Source organism: Pleurodeles waltl, chromosome 7, assembly GCF_031143425.1.
Source record: "Pleurodeles waltl isolate 20211129_DDA chromosome 7, aPleWal1.hap1.20221129, whole genome shotgun sequence".
NCBI lineage: Eukaryota > Metazoa > Chordata > Amphibia > Caudata > Salamandridae > Pleurodeles > Pleurodeles waltl.
In genome coordinates this window covers 1,093,008,112-1,093,027,188 of record NC_090446.1, presented here as the reverse complement: position 1 = coordinate 1,093,027,188, position 19,077 = coordinate 1,093,008,112, and positions in this window count along the sequence as shown.

The following is a 19,077-nucleotide window of genomic DNA, read 5'->3' as shown; positions in this document are numbered from 1 at the left end:
GCTCATCAAGGCACTTGTACATTTAAAACCATTGGTGTAGAATCATCATACATGCTGGACCCTTATAAGTATGTTCCTAGGTAAACACTTGGTCCAAGGAGGGACATCAATTTTATTCAGGGTAAGACAAATATGCAACCTAAATTAACCTGTGCTCACCCACTGGTAGCTCAGCACAGAGCAGTCAGGCCTAGCTTAAGAGGCAATATGTGAAGTATTTGTGAAACACTTTCGTGAATTTAGTGTAAACACCACAAACAGACTATACACCAGTTTGAAAAAATAGAGAATGTTATCTAAGTAAAGCAAGACTAAAATGACAAAAATGCAATCAGTATATAACACAAGATATGGAATTTGTAAACTTATTAGTTCCTTTTTCTGGAGAATCGCAGTGCTCAACAAATTACGTGGGTGCTTCCTTTAAGGGAACTACAGTAATGTTCTTAGGAGTGAGTGCGGGAAAGAACTTAAGTCTATGAGCTTCGACTAGTCTACAGAGCCATTTGTGACTCTCAACACCAAATTCAGCATAACGTAGGGTAATCTGAAGCAGCCATGTGGGTTTCGCTGGGTGGGATGACCCGCATCGGTTCACTGTGTACAAGACAGCCCAGAGCTGATGTCAATGGGTGGCTGTGTTGCCAGGCAATCCTTCTGGCTTCCCTGGGATGGCCTTTTTCATTGCTGCAATGTTATCGTAGGGAGTGTGGTACTCGTGGAGTGCAGAACAGTGATGAACTGTGCTAATAGTGTTGGTGTAGAAAAGCGATGAAGCCTTCCACACGCACTGGTGCAGAAAGGTGGTGAAGTGTGCTACATGTGCTAGTGCAGAAAAGTGATGAAGCGCACTACACACACTGGTGCAGAAAAGCGATGAAGTCTTTCACTTGCACCAGTGCAGAAAAGGCAATGAAGTGTGCTACACGCTCTGGTGCAGAAAAGCTATGAAATGTTCCACCCATGCTAGTGCCAGAAAGATAAGGGAGCACTGATCATGGTGATGGAGCACTACACATGCACTGTGGCAGAAAGGCAATCATTCACCACACCATGATTTAGCTCTCCCCAGAGTAGAGCGCAGGTCCTTGTAAGAAAAGCCTCTGGAGGAAGGAAACAAATACGAGATAGATATTGAGGTCTTTTATGTCCCTGAGACTTTCTAAGAAAACAGGGGGCAAGCCAGCAAGCCATTGGAGCTCTGGGGTGATCAAAGGTTGTAGAGGGAAGGTCCAGTCCTCCCTCATTGCAGAGGTAGCAGGCCAACACAGCAGAGCACAGTGCAAAGTGCCAGTCCTCCTGGCAGCACAGCAATCAGCAGGTAGCATGCTAACACAGCAAAGCAGTGAAAAAGTGGCAGTCCCTCCTGGCAGTGTAACTCCTCTCCAGTGAACTGATTTGGTGGGGTTGAAGGTCCATTACCTAATCCCAAAAAGGCCTTTGATGTAGGTGAGACTTCAAAGGAGTTCTCTGAAGTGCACAAGGGCCCCTTTCATTCTAGCCCTGTCTGCCAGACTATCTGTAGAGGGTAATCAGTCCTTTGTGTGGAGACAGGACATCACCTATTGAAGTGTAAGTGTTAATCCCTACACTTCCCTCTGCTCAGAAAGGTCCATTCGTTTTCAGATGAATGCAGACACAGCTGAGTTTCCTGTGTTTGTGGCTGTTTAGAGGCAACTCACAAAGTACAGCTGTCAAGCAGCTCAGCCCATACATGTATTCAGAGACAGGTTAAGGCCTAGAATGGTTAAATAACTGCCAGCGTTCTAAAAGTGGCATTTCTACACTCACAATTTAAAATCCAACTTCACAAAATCTGGCTTCACCATGAGTTGTGATTGTAAATTGTGAATCTAGAGACACCAAACTCGAACTTCTCCCAGTTAGGAATTACACTTCAAAGATGTTTTGAGGTAACCCCAATGTTAACCTATGGGAGAGATAAGCCTTGCAGGAGTGGAAATCAAATTTAAGAGTTTTTCACTACCTGGACATAATAAAACTAAAAAGTACATGTCCAAGTCTATAAATACGCTGCACCCTTCCCTTGAGGCTATCTAGGGCCTACCTTAGGGGTGACTTGTGTGTATTAAAAAACAGAAGGTTTCAACCTGGCAAGTCTGTGCACTAGCTAGGCCAAAATGGCAGTTTAAAACTGAACACACCGGCTCTGCACTGGCAGGCCGGAGACACGTTTGAAGGCTACTGTAGTGGGTGGCACAATCAATGCTTCAGCCCCACAAGTAACATTTAATTTACTCTGGGCACATGTAGTGCACTTTACTAGGGACTTGTAAGTAAATTAAACATGCTAATTGTGGATAAGCCAATGTAATTATGTTTTAAAATACAGAGCATTTGCACTCCAACACTGGTAGTGGTAAAGTGCCCAGAATCATAAAACCAGGAAAAATGGTTCAGAAAAAAAACAGGAGGGCAGAGGGAAAAAAGTTAGGGGAAACCACGCCAAGGATGCCAGGTCTAATAATCCCTACCTGATGTGAGCTTCTTTGTACTTTCCTGCAAAGTCATTTGGGAGGTTTCCACTTTCATTAACCAGGGTATTTTCAGAGGGCCAGATGGAGAAATGTATCAATGTTTGCATATATCAATGTATTGTGTACTATTGTGTACTATTGTCCTGGGAGTGTCACCTGGGAGGCCCAGGGACAGTGTCATTATAGGTGTAGTCAGTTTGCATTTTGGTTTTATTCAGTTATTGAGTTGCCTGGTTAATTAGTTGCCTGGGTATTTGTAAAACGTCAACTTGACTAGAGTGCAGAGTCTATTATGCAATGGCGCTCTTTTTATGTTCTAGCTTGTTTGTGTGCATATATGAGTGATGGTGGCAATAGTTTCATATCGTGTCTTAACAAACCTTTTATATTTGTTTTTCTATGTGTAATAAATCTGGGTGTTGCACTCATTAAATACTAACACACCCTTTAGTGCTTTTTTAGGGCATAACTCACGTAATTTAGGTAGTGTAACAATGCAAACGCACTGAAAAATTTTGTAAAATGATGTGTAAATGCATCTTGCACTGAACAAAAAGTACCCAAGCAGTCCGTTCAGCTAAAATTTCAGCTTGAAATGTGAGTTTGAGTTGATTTTGAGTTGCTCGCTTTTAAGAGGATTTCAGCTTTATAGTGTTGCACTTAGAAATCACCGAAAGATCCGTTTGGGTAAAATATTTATTTTAAAAGTTTGATGATTGCCCATGTTAATGGAACTGTGGCTTGCATTAAAACCGCTGCTGTTCGCAATCTGATTTGCAGTTGAGCTAAATAATATGCATTCAGACAGCTTGGATAAAACAAATCTACCTGAAATGCCATTTGTGGTACATCTCACTTTACCATTTCTCCCCGATACTATGCAATGGGGAGTAATTGCTTAATCTTAGTAATTTTATTATGCTAAATTACCAAAATTATGTCAGTTACTCATCCGGAATTACAATTATGCCCAAGACTATTGAGCACATGACTAAGACGTTGTGAACAAGCATCTAGCTCAGCCTGGTGTCTAAGCAGAGGTAGCCTGTTTTTAAAGTGACTCTTCAAGGATTGTTGCTGACTTGGGTAGGCCTTATACCTTGAGTATGCATTCATAGTATGCATCAGCATTGTTGACTGAAAAGTCTGTATGCTTCACAGAATTATACATTATGTGCAAATCTGTACCAAAGTGCAGTTTTAACCTATGTATGCCTAGAGATCCAGGTCGCAACCCAATCTAAGGGTTAACAATGTATCTCGGGTGTAGTTCAAAAGACACTTTTGTGATATCTGTACCATTTATGTCACTTGGAGTGTTGTCATATTTATCTGTCTCAGCTCATAATTATATGCCGGGCTTTATTCCGCCTACAGGGCCAAGTTAATTCCTCTGCTCTCTAGCAGGAGGATCAAAGGCCTCCCCAAACAATACAGCCATTTGACAATGTTTGATCCTGTTCCTGATAAAGGAAGGAATGGGGATGGAATATGCGTGTGATAATTACCTTTCATACCTGGCCTGAGAAGGCTCACTGCTACTGAAACAAAAGAGGACAGACCCTCATTTGGAACCATTACGTGGAGGGGATCTCCTTTGGAGTTATTGGGGGAATGAAAGAAGCAGCTGTGGCAGATTGGTTCAAGGGCTGACACTTTCATTTATGGTCTTTCATCAGACCTTGTCATGTCATGTTGGAATGCCCCAGAATGCTGTGCAGGGGGGTTGGGACAGGGGTGAGAAGGATGCCACCCTAGGATTGAGCAGAGATGCCTACCTCATACTGTTTAGAACTTTCTGGATATAGGAGTGTCAATGCTAGAGGAATGCCCACCTGGAAGGAAAAGCAGGGATAGACTTAAGGAATTATGAGCTCCAGCTGGCACCCCAGGACTAGGAGTATTATTTCAGGGCCAGTATCACTGCCCCCCTTACACCCTTCGAGGAATTGTAGAGGGATGGTTGGGGGATCCTATAGGACTCTCCTGGATCTTCTGTTTACTGGTCCTGCTGATCCGTGATCTCCATCTGGAGGGGGCCATTGACTGCTGATGACACACAGGTACCCTGCAAGATGCTCAAAGTCATGGGGCCTGGGAACTGTGGCAGGGAAGCGATTCTGTTTGAGGGCTGTGGAGGGGCTGGTGAGGAGGCCCCCATGCCCCAGGAAGGCAGGTTCCAGGAGTCCAGACACTGAAGAAATAAAGGGCAAGAGGACATGCTTTGGGCTCTCCCTCTTCAGGTGGACAGCAATGACACCAAACTCCATAAAGAAAAATAAGGTTTTAAAGGACAAGAGACCAAATGGAAATACTCCCAGTGCCTGCTATTTCCAGAAACCAAAAGGGTTGTTTGTCCACAAATATGGGTGGGTTCCCTCATTCATTCCACTTTTTAATGTTGGCAGAGCAGGGGGATGTCAGAGCTGCATAGGAGTGGGTGACACATGTGGTCCCCAGCCTCATAGGACCCAGGTACTCCACACAGGAGCAGGGGCACTTGGATCCCCTTTGATACAACAGCGCAGACTTAGTACTCAATAAACAATATTGTAATAAAAATGTTATGGTATATTGTCATATTCCATCATATCTCATACCATCCTAATAGTAGTAAGTATCATTGGCAGGTTGCCTATTCTGAAAGAGCTATTGGTCCTGATTTACAATGAAAGCTGTAAAAGTATTGTCAGATTTGTATGACTCTGCCTCAATGACCTTGTACCACCCACTTCTCACCCTTTCTGTGGGATGTATGACTACAGATGTATCCATATTCATGGATATAAGAAAAAGGTTCTTTTCACATGGTTACCTCTTCCCCTTCTTTGCTGTTTTTATTTACTGGTTCATGTGGTCTGGGCACTGGTTCACTGCTGTCCATCACCTAGTGTATGTGCTCTGACCTCTATAAACATGTAAAGCTGGCTACTCCCTGATTAACATACTTAGCTTACTTTAAAGTCCCACAGACTCTGTGTACCGAGGGCCTGCAAGTTAAATGTAGGGGTGGGCATAATTTTTAAATCCCCCCACCAAAATTTGAGTAATTTACAAATGTAACACAGAATTACTAATTAATTCACTGTTCTGCCACCAGATGTTATGGTAATTAAACAAGGCTGAGATGGAGCAGCCTACCTTTAAAAAAAACTACTGGAGATTAAGGTTTTACCTGCAGTAATTCTTAACAGTAGAAAATACTATTTTGAAAAAAAGCAGTTTTAGAAAGTTGGTATTTTCTTGTCTAAAGCCTGGGGTAGCCCTTTAGGGTTATTATCCATCTGTTATCTAGTAGCCTTCTGGGAGGTGTGAATGGCTCCCTAGAAGAGGAGCAAAGGGCCTTGGCTAGGAGGAGGAACACATTCCTCCTGACAGCATCTCCTAGAGTATGTGCCTACCGACTGCATAAACTTCAAAAAGACATCTCCTGTCGCAGGCTAAAGTAACTCACACCTAGGCTTGCCCCTGCCATTGTCCACATAGCCCTCATAGCCAGAGAGGAACCAATCTCAGTGAAGTGGAACCTGTCCCAGAACTGGCTTGCAGGGGGAATTCCTCATTTCCTAGACATACCTCAGTGGTGTGCCCAGAACTCTGCCCAAAGGAAGTACGATTCTACAATTTGGATTTTGGCAGAACAGGGCAATGTTGTAATATTTACGGCTGACCACCAAGGAAATTATGTCAAAGTGGGTAGAGATGCCCCTGGGCACATATTTCATATTATTCAAGGAGTTTTCTCCACCCACAAGCTAGTGCCATGCATAAAAGTGACACCCCTGGATACCTTCTTCAGAACAGTGCTGGACCTGACAAAGATAGAAGAAGAACAGCATCTGCTTAAACCCCTTTGAACTTCAGAAAGAGGGCTATACCTGCTGTAACGTCTGTCAACTCAAATCCAAAACAGAAGCTTGGACTCCAAGTGTTATTTGTCTAGCCTTCTGTTAAGCTACCGGGACACTAAAGCTGCAAAAAGCCTACCTTCCTGAAAAACCCAGCTAACCAGTTCCAACTAGACTTTCCCTAGACTCTACTGTGGCCTCCACTGAAGTGAGTCCTGGCACGTAAGTAGTCTCCCTTAGGTCCTGAATCCCTTGGATAAGTTTCTACCACAAGACAGTTGACGCCAAACTGCCCACCAGACTCAACTTTCTGGCTTGCCCCACTGAAATAATTCTGACCTCCAAAAAAGTGTTTAAATCCAAACTTAAATGACTTCACTGGGACCAGCACTGAGCAGCACCTCACTTATGACAAAACCTTCCTGGGGATGATCTTCAGTTTTCCAGCCCTCGACAGCCTTGATTTCCTGTTAATGCAGAGTCTCCCACTGAGGTCCTGCATTGCAGCCAACCACTGTCGACATTTCCTTCTTCAAATTCAGCTCACACCCTGACTCCGATCAATCATCACAGAGGCCCTCTTGCACAAGCTTCATAAAAGATACGTTGAACATAGGGTGCACCCATAGGGACGATGGTACACTCAAATGTTCTGTGACTGGCTAATATAGCAACAACTCACATTACGGTCTGCAGAGCTTCACCTAGAAAAACAGAAGATGTCAATAGATCTGAAATTGCCTGCTGGATGTGTCTGAAACTGCTCTATGTCAGTCATTATCATAATGCAAGGCATGACAAAGCACCTCCTTCTGTATAATTTCTTCTTCATCTATTTGCTATAGCAAAACATTGATCACTTGAGAAATGTGACCAACACAACTACTGTGATGTCGAAGCTCAAGCTGACTTCAAAACATGACAGTTATAGTGGTCAGTGTACCATATACCAGGAAAATAATGATGACACAAGATTTCAAAGGCAGTTATTTATGACCAATAATTCCTTGTCTGAAATAGTATCATTTATCTGCGGGGGATGATGCAGTGCCTAATTTGAGCCAGTGCTTGCAAGTGGGGCCTACTACTACTCATTGTTGGAGACGAGGACCTATTTCTCCTCATCAGATTTTCACCCAGGACAAGAGAGATACAAACACAAAAGGGGGAAAGAAAGAAGAAGAGAGAGACTGAACAACAGTGTCAAAGGGAGAAAGAATGACTTAAAAAACAAACTTCAAGAGTGATATAAAAGGGCAGGTAGTGCCTGGCTGAGATAAAAGAGGAGTTAGGGGAAATCAGGACTATGATTCCATGTGTAAGAGACCACGTTTTTGATTGAGGGGATGAAAACCCTTCTCACGCAATAAACACCATTCTTACAGGGCGAACCACAAACATCACTGATCTGTTTTTAACCCTATGGTAACTTGTCACAAAAGCAGTCAGGCTTAACTTAGAGGCACTATGTTAAATATTTATGCAGCACACAAACAGTAATAAAGTGAAAACACAACACAAGAGATATCCTATACCAATTTAGAGAAATAGAATGACATTTAATAGATAAAATACAACCAAAATGACAAAACTGCAATTAGTAGAACAAGAGATGTGCTATTTTGAGTAACAATACAGGTATGTAGCAGATAATGCTAACTAGGGGTATTTGGACATACTAGAATGGGAAAACATCACAAGTTCAGGCCAAAAGTAATGGAGTGCCAGGTGGACACAGGGACTAGGTTAATCCAACCGAAAAGGTACCTTTTCAAAGTCTGATTCACATAGTTCCGAAGCAAAGCGGAGACTGGGTCCAATCACTTTGTGTATCTTAACTGCACTCCATCGCGGTCAGCCATAACGTTTGACTTTGCCCCGTTTTCACACAACTAGATTTTTGCAGTTGGCCCTTTGACCTTTTAGGTGCGTTTTTCCTCTTTAAACTTTAAAGTATCATTAACTCCAGTTTTACTGATTTTTTTTTGTAAGTTTGGTGTCAAAAATGCAATAAATGTACTATATTTGCCAAAATTGGTGTAGGATTTTTCTGGTGATAATGTTTTACTTTATTCCTGTTCAAGGGCTGCATAAACACTTTGGCCCTCATTCTGACCTTGGCGGTCGGCGGAGAGGCGGCGGTCGGACCGCGAACAGACCGGCGGTCAGAAAAATGGCATTCTGACCGCGGCGGTCACCGCCGCGATCGACCGCCACTTCCCCACTCCGACCGCCACGGCGGTCATGACCGCCGGGCTGGAGTTTGCGCACTCCGGCCCGGCGGTCGTCCCAAGACCGCCAACGGTATCATGACCCTGCCTACCGCCGCAGTTTCTGGCGGTCAGGAACCGCCATGCGAACCATGGCGGTAAGCACTATCGGGGCCAGGGAATTCCTTCCCTGGCACTGATAGGGGTCTCCCCCACCCCCCACTACCCACCCGAGTCCTCCCCCCACACCCTCCACCCCCCTGCCACCCCCCAGAGGTGGTACGAACCCCCTCCCCACCCCCACCCCGACATGCACATACATGCACCCCGACATGCACACACCCCCAACATGCACATATACACACCCCCTACACACACATACACAACGGGGACACATACCCGCACACATACATGCAGACATGCGCACCTGCCGAACAGCACACATTACCCATAGACACAGCAGCACCCCCCGCCCGCATACACGCACTCACACACCCCCTCTACACACTCACACGCACACCCCCATGCACGCCCACATCACACAACACCCCACCTCCCCCTCCCCTCACGGACGGTCAACTTACCTTGTGCGTTGGTCCTCCGGGAGGCGACGGGAGCCATGGGGAGGTGACCGCCAACAGAACACCGCCAACAGAAGACCGCCACACAGATATGTGGGTCGTAATTCTGTGGGCGGTGTTCTGCTGGCGTGGCGGTGGAGGTTGACCAGTCTCCACTTTTCCGCCGACCGCCAGTGTGGCTGCTGGCGGTTTCCCGGCGGAACGCTCCCAGCGGTCGGAATGCGCACAGCGGCATACCGCCGCGGTCGGCGGGACTTCACCGCGGCGGTAACTCGGCGGTCTCGCGAAAAGACCGCCAAGGTCAGAATGAGGGCCTTTGTACATTACCTCTGAGGTAAGCTGATTGCTTTTGTTCCAAGCTACTAAAGTTTTAACACAAGCTCATTTAGTGACTTTTTGTGTTTCACCCTGACCAGGATTATGGCTGTTGCTTGAGCAGGGTTTCACCCCCACAACTAAAAAATCAATTTCCCACATTAGTGTTCAGTGTTTGGGTCCAGTACTTGTGCTTATGCAGTATCATACAGTTATCAGTGGAACACTGTTAGAAATAGGGTTACTGGTTGAATGGGGTGTGTCCCCTGGTCAAACAGCAATCACAATCCTAGTCAAACTAAGGCACCAGGAAACCCCAAATTCACCTGTGCTCAACCCCCTGGTAGTTTGGCACAGAGCAGTCAGACCTAACCTGGAGGTAATGTGTAAAGTATTTGTGCACCACTTCAAACAGTAAAACAGTGAAAGCACCACGTGAAAAGGACCTCATACCAAGTTAGAAAAATAGAACTTGTTTTAATAAATAAAACAAGATCAAAATGGCAGAAATCCAATTAGTAAAATTTGAGTTATGGATTTTGTAAGTAAAAACAGTAAAATAGCACTTAGAAGCAAGAAGCACCAACTGAGGATATCTGGTTGTACCGGGCTGGGACAAAGTCAAAAGTTCAAGCCGACCATGATGTAGTGTGGGCTGGCTACAAGAATCCAAATAGGCCCACTAAATCAAATTACCTTAGATCCAGTTTGTGGAGCGTGCATGGGTCTGAGACCCAGATGTGTTGATTGCTGGGGCAATATGTAATTTTCGAGATGCAGCGAAGCTGGGTGTGAGACATTTAGAACCCTGTCAAAGGGGCTTGCAGTGTGAAGACAGGTGTCAGGAATGAGTGGAGCAGTTGAGACGATACATTGGATCCAATCCACGCAGTGGGGGCTATGCTGAGGTTTGGCAGCAGAGTCCAGGTGCAGGAGCAGGTTGGTTGAAAGTTTTTTTATATCCCACAGGTTTCAAATCCTGAGGCCAGCCAACAAGCCCAGTGTGGGATCTGGGTTTGAGATAGGCAGGTCCAGTCTTCTCACTCTCAGGCAAGAGGGCAGCAGGCAGCGAATCAGCACATAAAATCAGCAGTCCTGCAGAGTGTCAGTCCTTCAGCAGCACAGCATTCCTTATTCCTGGCAGAATTTTCATTGGTTCAGAACTGTACTGAAGAGTTCGGAGAACCTTGGATGGCCTGGGGCCTGAGTCTTGGCACTGGCAGCTGTCAGTGACCTCTGTTGGTTGCTGTCCTTATGAGCTGAGTTGTCCTTGAGTTGGGGACAGAAGTATGATCCAAGGAGTCAAATGGGCTATATCACTTTGTTGGCCTTGGTGGTATTGTCTGCGAAGTGGTATGTATCCATGCACAAATTAAGGTTAGCTAATGCACAGTGAGGGCCACAGGTGAAAAGAAGGGTTCTGCAAGAATCACCGAGGTATCCCTCTCTTTGAAAGAAGGCAACTCTCACAAGAAAGACAAAACTGAGCTACACCTAAACACTAATTCACTCAGAGGTGGGAACAAGGATGGAAACCATTTCTTATATGACCCTCACCCACTATAGTAGTGGCATACTCCATCATTGGGTTCTAAAAGTCAGGCAAGGCGCAGCCATCTTCTGGGGAACACTCTAGATATTGCATTGTAGGGGGATTTTTAACTAAATAAAATTCTCATCCTGCCCCAATGTATCCCTTTATTAACAGGGAGGATGGGAAGATTAAAAATAATTGTATATGAGGGGTATTCAAGATATTTTGGTCCTATGACCCAATAAAAGATCAACATGTTTCTGCCATCATCACGAGCAGCACCTGCGGTCTTTAGCAGAACATGCTATGCTCTTTTTTTTTTGGCTGTTGTAAAGAGTAGCATCGACAGCCACCAACTGACCGTGAGGCCTAGGTCCTCCATTAGCTGAGCTTTTGAAATGGTAATTAGCTGGTGGCTTACCTGGAGCATATAAAATCTGGCTCCCCGACAGTATGTGGCCACCAGCCAGGGAGAGTGGTATGCCAAGTAGATAGCCAGAGGGTTGGGACGCTTGATGAAGTAAATAATTGAAGTTACGGGCATGAAGGTCCTATTTGACTTAATTTTACTGCATTTGAGCTTTCATTCATTTAGAATCAGCTTACAATTTATCAACAAGGAGTAATTCCTCATTTCAATTGTTCCAGGCTGGAAGAGTAGATTTTAGCATTTTTGCGTTTTGTTCTTTTGTTTTTTGATGAAGCCTAAGGGTATGACTACTGTGCCTACCCTCACCACCCCTTGAAAGGTTATATTTACCTTCTACTGGGTAAATTAACAACAACAACACAGTCTTACACACACAGGTAAGAATGTTTTTTGCACCCCACGGCCAGCAGGCCCACCGTCATGTTGTTGTATTAGTGTTTTCAAACTGAATAATGGTTTAAACCAGTGGTATGTTGGATTGTGTGAGTGATATTTAAACTGTTATATTTCAGTCAAAAACAACAGTACCACAAAGTGGTCCAAAGGGAGACTGAAAAGCACATTTTGGCACAATGCAAGATGCTAAACTAAATATGAGTGCATCATCTGAAATTCACATATTGCATGAGTCATTTTTGGCACTAAGTGAAAGGTTATGAACGTGTCTCTGATAATCACATGCTTTTGGCACAATAACTTTCCGTGCCAGGTGTTGTTTTGTGTTTTAGGTACTTCTTAAAAGGCAAGTAGTTCACAGTTATTGCATGTAAATATCTGTGTATGCATGCCACACATTAGTCGCACAAGACACAAGAGTGTGTCATTGGGAGAGTAATAATACAATTTCACCCTGAAATTATCCTGTACCTATTTAGGCTATTAGTGTAAGGCTGAAACATGTTGGCATTTTAACAGGGTCATACAACCAAAATATTCTGAATGCCTCTCATAAATAATTATTTTTAATGTTTCCATCCTCCCTGTTTATAAAAGGATACCTTGGGTAGGATGAGAAATATTATTTAGTTTAAAAAATCCCCCTGCAAAGCAATATTTAAATTGCTACCTAGAAGAAGGTTGAACCCACCTTGACCTTTTGGAGTCAGGGTGAACCTGATGATAAAGCATACCACAACTAGAGTGGGTGAGGGTTATATAAAAAAAGAGTTTCTCCCCTTTTTCCCAACTCTCAGTGAGATTGTGTTTAGGTGTAGCTTAATTTTGTTTTTCTCATGAGAGTTGCCTTCTTCAAAAGATAAGGATACCTCAGTGTTTATTGCAGATATAGTAGGGAGTACATTTCCCCTCATCCTTTTGAGACACTAAAGGATCTGCCCACCTTCCCAGGAGCTCTTTTGAATTCCTTACATTTTGAGTGAAAAGTAAGGTACCCCGTGGGTGAGTTCATTGGCCCAGGAGAGTGGAAACAGAGGGATCCAACTGAGTTCATAAGGGCATAGAACTGGAAAGGAAATACGCAGTAGAGGCACCTTTTTCATGTTTTATTGCCTAAGCAGGTAAGCCCTTCAAGGTAATGATTAGTTTCTTCTGGATTGTGGCTTGTGGGGTGGTAGGTAGACATGACCCTTCATACAGTGTCACTCATAGAACTTTTGCCTTCACCCCTCTTGTTTTCTAAACACCACATACCTAAGTCCTGTAAATTATTGCTACTAGTGTGCCTGCAGCACATATTTTGCCACCTACATAGGTAGTCCCTTAAAAATGTTTCAGCCTTGCCATTGCATCCTGTGTGCAGTTTTGAACTGCCAATTTGACTTGTCAAAATAAACCCTTTGCCAGGACTAAAACTTCATATTCTTTACATTTAAGTTACCCCTAAAGTGGACCCTAAACAGCCCTACGGCAGGGTGCATTCTATTTCAAATTTGGGATGTGCTTTGAAGTTTTACATGTCCTGATAGTGAAAAACTCCCAAATTCATTTTTCATTATTATGAGGCCTACTTCTTCTATGAGATAACATTGAGTTACCTTATTACATTTACTAATTGTTTTTGGGACAGGTAGGAACATCATGTTTGGCATCCAAGGAATTGTAATTTTAAATCCTCTTTTAAATCCTCTTCATTGATAAAATTGGATTTGAAGTCACAATTCTAAAAATGGGACTTAGAAATTTGGTATTTTTTTATTTTCTTATCCTAATCATTTGGTGCCTGGATCCTGTTTACTGGATAACATGATTATGTGTATTTGGCCTTTGTGTATTTCTCCCAGACAGCCACACATTAGAGGGACTGGGCATTTCTTCTTTGCACCTTTTGCCCTAAAGCTCGTACCCAACTTTCTCCTTATTGAAACTTGATAATTTTGTTTCATATGTATAATTAAATCTTTCTTATGAAAAAATGGGAGCCATGAGAGGCTCAGAGATAGGTTGTTCAGGCTCAGGTAATTTGTCAACTAGATTATGACAAAGTGCTTTACCTGGGCCTTCCTGATTACCTTTCTCAGCACCTGCAAGTTTTGCAGAATAGGGTGGTCCACATTTTATTCAAACTTTTACTGCTTATTTCTACATCTCAATATCTGACAGAGCTACACTGGTTGCCTGTTAAAAATCTTTTTTTAAACACTCTATTTCTAACCAATCAGTCATTCTAAGTAATGGGTCTACAATATCTGACTGCTAAGTTGTGGCAATAATGTCCGACATGAACACTATGCTCCAGCAGGTGAGTAAATGTGGCTGTTCAAGCTTGGAATCATCTATCTTTTAATGTCAGAGACACACAGAAAAAATATGTGTTCACAAATGTTAAAAACACATCTGTTTAGATCACTCTGAACTTATTATTAGGGATTTTACCTGTCTGATCAGTGCCAGGACACTCTCTGAGAAGCTGCACGCTCTATATGTCCTGCCATTCATTAATTCATAATTTAAAAACAATTGATTATGGAATTTCTATTGAATTGTGGCTTGATGTTTTAAATGTTTAGGTACTTGTTAGACTTTTCATCCTTGGCGTGGTCTCCCTTAACTTTTTGCCTCTGTTCCCCAGGTTGTTGATGTGTGCTGGACTCTGATTTTGCTGTTTTTGTTACTCTGGGAACTTTACCACTGCTAACCAGTGCTAAAGTGCAAGTGCTCCTTTAAAAAATGTGAAGTAATTGGCTTATCCATGATTGGCATATTTTATATATTAGTAAGTCCCTAGTACAGTGCACTAGAGGTGCCCAGGGCCTGTAAATCAAATGCTACTAGTGGGCCTGCAGCACTGGTTGTGCCACCCAAAAAAGTAGCTCTGTAATCATGTCTCCGACCTGCCACTGCAGCGTCTGTGTGTGCAGTTTTAACTGTAAATTCGACTTGGCAAGTGTACCCACTTGCCAGGCCTAAAGCTTCCCTTTTCTTACATGTCAGACACCCCTAAGGTAGGCCCTAGGTAGCTGTAAAGGCAGGGTGCTGTGTATGGTTAAGGTAGGACATATAGTAATGTGTTTTATATGTCCTGACATTGAAATATTGCTAAATTCGTTTTTCACTGTTGCAAGGCCTGTCCCTCTCATAGGTTAACATGGGGACTACCTTTAAATATGATTAAAGTGTAGATTCCCTTTGGTAGTGGATGGACATGTGGAGTTTGGGGTCTCTGAGCTCACAATTTAAAAATACATCTTTTAGTGAAGTTGATTTTAAGATTTTGTGTTTGAAAATGCCACTTTTAGAAAGTGAGCATTTTCTTTCTTATACCATTTCTGTGACTCTGCCTATTCTCTGTCTGGGTCAGTTTGACAGTCGGGCTGGTTACACCTCACACTAGACAGTGACACAAAGGGAGCTGGGTTGTAGCCTGCATATCCTGAATAGCCATCTGTGCTAGGAGGGAGGGGAGGAGTGTTCACTCACACCTGAAAGGGCTGTGCCTGCCCTCACACAATGCAGTCTCCAACCACATGGTGAGTGTCTGGGGCCTGGCCTAGGCAAGGCAGGATTTCACATTCAAGAGAGACTATGCTTTGAAGTAGGCCTACTTCAAAGGAGTAATTGGGTATAAAAAGGGCACCCAAAACCCATCTAGTTCCTGGGACCCTGAAAGGAGAAGCTGGCAGCCTAAGAGGAAGGAATCCACGTACAGAACACTGTGCGGGGAAAAGATCGACACAACTCTGATTTGCGGCTGAAAAATCAACGCGCCGCCGGCTTCGCGGCTGAAAATGACGCTCGCCTGCAACGTGACTGGAAGATCGACACACAGAGCTGGGGAAATGAAGCACAGCATCACTGACGAAGGCTGGTGAGATCGCAACTCGCGTTGCGTGGTTTTTGGATCATCGTGCGGCTGGATTTCCGACGCAAGTACTGCTGGGTGTGTAAAAACAATGCAAGGCCTGCCCGGACCCGAGAGTGCTGACCGGATCGACGCATCGCTCTCCTGCAGAGAGAATAAACGACACGCCCGACCCGACAAATGGAGAAACGATGCAAGGTCTCGCTCATGAGTGAAATCGATGCATCTCAAGCCTTTTTTGATGCATACTCGCCCGTGTGGGGTTAAGTTGACGCACCCAAGGTACATTTTCACGCTAACAGTGTTAGTGTGTGTTTAAAACTACATGAAAACTCTTTTTGCTTTTTAATTGATAAAATGTCTTGTGTATTGTGTATTGTTGTGATTTTGGTCTTGTTTTGTTTAGATAAATATTCTGTATTTTTCTAAACCCGTGTTGTGTCATTTTGTAGTATTTTCATTAAGTTACTGTGTGTGTTGGTACAGATACTTTACACCTATCACTCTGAAGTTAAGCCTACTGCTCATGCCAAGCTACTGAGGGGGTAGGCAGGGGTTAGGTGAGCGTGATTCTCTTTTACCCTGACTAGAGTGAGGGTCCTTGCTTGGACAGTGGCTAACCTGACTGCCAACCAAAGACCCCATTTCTAACAGTACTGCTAAATATATTATATACTTCTACTTACTTTAGGTCTTCCTGATTTGTGCTATAGAAATCAGGGGTTGAGACCAGGCTTATTTATTGAAATTGTGTGTTGGACCCTGCAAGAGTTTGGGAGTTATTACTTCGGACGTACTTGCAGCTTCTGTAACTAATAACCTGGTTTCTTACATACAATGTCATCCTGCCCACTTCACACTTCTGTTCATCATATTCTTCAACCTTTTTTCCAATTTTCCTTTCTGAATTTTCTCTTCACCTAGTAGCTTCACTAGCCTCCCTTTGTACCTATTTTAAGACATCCATACTTTTTTGTCACTACTTTTTTTCCCACTTTTGAGTATATCCTCATCCATCTTTGCTGGTACAATTACTGTTCCCTGTCCGTGCCAACATTTTCTGTTACCAATTGTCACCTTTTCCACTTTGTGATCTGCATAATTCTTACATGATCAGTAATGTCTAATATGATCCCCACTAGTAATTCTGGTGCCTTTTGAAAGTGCATTATAATTATTATATTGTTTGTGAGTTTTAATTTTCACTTTCTGTATGACAATGGCGATATAAATCGGATAAAATTCCTACAACTGTACCATATCATGTTGTATTTTGTTACCAAGGTATTTCTCTAAAATTGATTCCATATAGTTCAACAAGATGACATGTGACATTTTGGTAGTTTGTACAATCTGCTGCTGTATATTTATGTAACTCGTACAAACCTAGTTACATACTGGAGAACTTAGTAAAGGAATACTATTTGTTTATCTTATTCACACTTAATTTCACTGTTGCCAGATTGTGTATGTGATGTTCTGCTTTCATTTTGGGAAGAATTATTTTTTAAAAGGAAGTGAACAGATGATCAGTTTCATGGACAGCTCTATCTGGCATCATATGAAACATATGAAACATCACAATTTTTTGGGGTCTGAATAATGTTTGATTGAACTCTTAGGATTTTACAAAACAGTGTTCTTAATTTTGGGTGTAACTTGTAAACAGTTCTTCAGGAGGTTGAATAAATGGAGGTTTCTCTGAGCTGTTAGCTGTCTTACTCACATTAAGAGTTGGGGCTTTGCAGTTTCCTAAGACATCTGGTATTCTTTCTGTGAAGGGGCTCATCAAGGCACTTGTACATTTAAAACCATTGGTGTAGAATCATCATACATGCTGGACCCTTATAAGTATGTTCCTAGGTAAACACTTGGTCCAAGGAGGGACATCAATTTTATTCAGGGTAAGACAAATATGCAACCTAAATTAACCTGTGCTCACCCACTGGTAGCTCAGCACAGAGCAGTCAGGCCTAGCTTAAGAGGCAATATGTGAAGTATTTGTGAAACACTTTCGTGAATTTAGTGTAAACACCACAAACAGACTATACACCAGTTTGAAAAAATAGAGAATGTTATCTAAGTAAAGCAAGACTAAAATGACAAAAATGCAATCAGTATATAACACAAGATATGGAATTTGTAAACTTATTAGTTCCTTTTTCTGGAGAATCGCAGTGCTCAACAAATTACGTGGGTGCTTCCTTTAAGGGAACTACAGTAATGTTCTTAGGAGTGAGTGCGGGAAAGAACTTAAGTCTATGAGCTTCGACTAGTCTACAGAGCCATTTGTGACTCTCAACACCAAATTCAGCATAACGTAGGGTAATCTGAAGCAGCCATGTGGGTTTCGCTGGGTGGGATGACCCGCATCGGTTCACTGTGTACAAGACAGCCCAGAGCTTATGTTAATGGGTGGCTGTGTTGCCAGGCAATCCTTCTGGCTTCCCTGGGATGGCCTTTTTCATTGCTGCAATGTTATCGTAGGGAGTGTGGTACTCGTGGAGTGCAGAACAGTGATGAACTGTGCTAATAGTGTTGGTGTAGAAAAGCGATGAAGCCTTCCACACGCACTGGTGCAGAAAGGTGGTGAAGTGTGCTACATGTGCTAGTGCAGAAAAGTGATGAAGCGCACTACACACACTGGTGCAGAAAAGCGATGAAGTCTTTCACTTGCACCAGTGCAGAAAAGGCAATGAAGTGTGCTACACGCTCTGGTGCAGAAAAGCTATGAAATGTTCCACCCATGCTAGTGCCAGAAAGATAAGGGAGCACTGATCATGGTGATGGAGCACTACACATGCACTGTGGCAGAAAGGCAATCATTCACCACACCATGATTTGGCTCTCCCCAGAGTAGAGCGCAGGTCCTTGTAAGAAAAGCCTCTGGAGGAAGGAAACAAATACGAGATAGATATTGAGGTCTTTTATGTCCCTGAGACTTTCTAAGAAAACAGGGGGCAAGCCAGCAAGCCATTGGAGCTCTGGGGTGATCAAAGGTTGTAGAGGGAAGGTCCAGTCCTCCCTCATTGCAGAGGTAGCAGGCCAACACAGCAGAGCACAGTGCAAAGTGCCAGTCCTCCTGGCAGCACAGTAATCAGCAGGTAGCATGCTAACACAGCAAAGCAGTGAAAAAGTGGCAGTCCCTCCTGGCAGTGTAACTCCTCTCCAGTGAACTGATTTGGTGGGGTTGAAGGTCCATTACCTAATCCCAAAAAGGCCTTTGATGTAGGTGAGACTTCAAAGGAGTTCTCTGAAGTGCACAAGGGCCCCTTTCATTCTAGCCCTGTCTGCCAGACTATCTGTAGAGGGTAATCAGTCCTTTGTGTGGAGACAGGACATCACCTATTGAAGTGTAAGTGTTAATCCCTACACTTCCCTCTGCTCAGAAAGGTCCATTTGT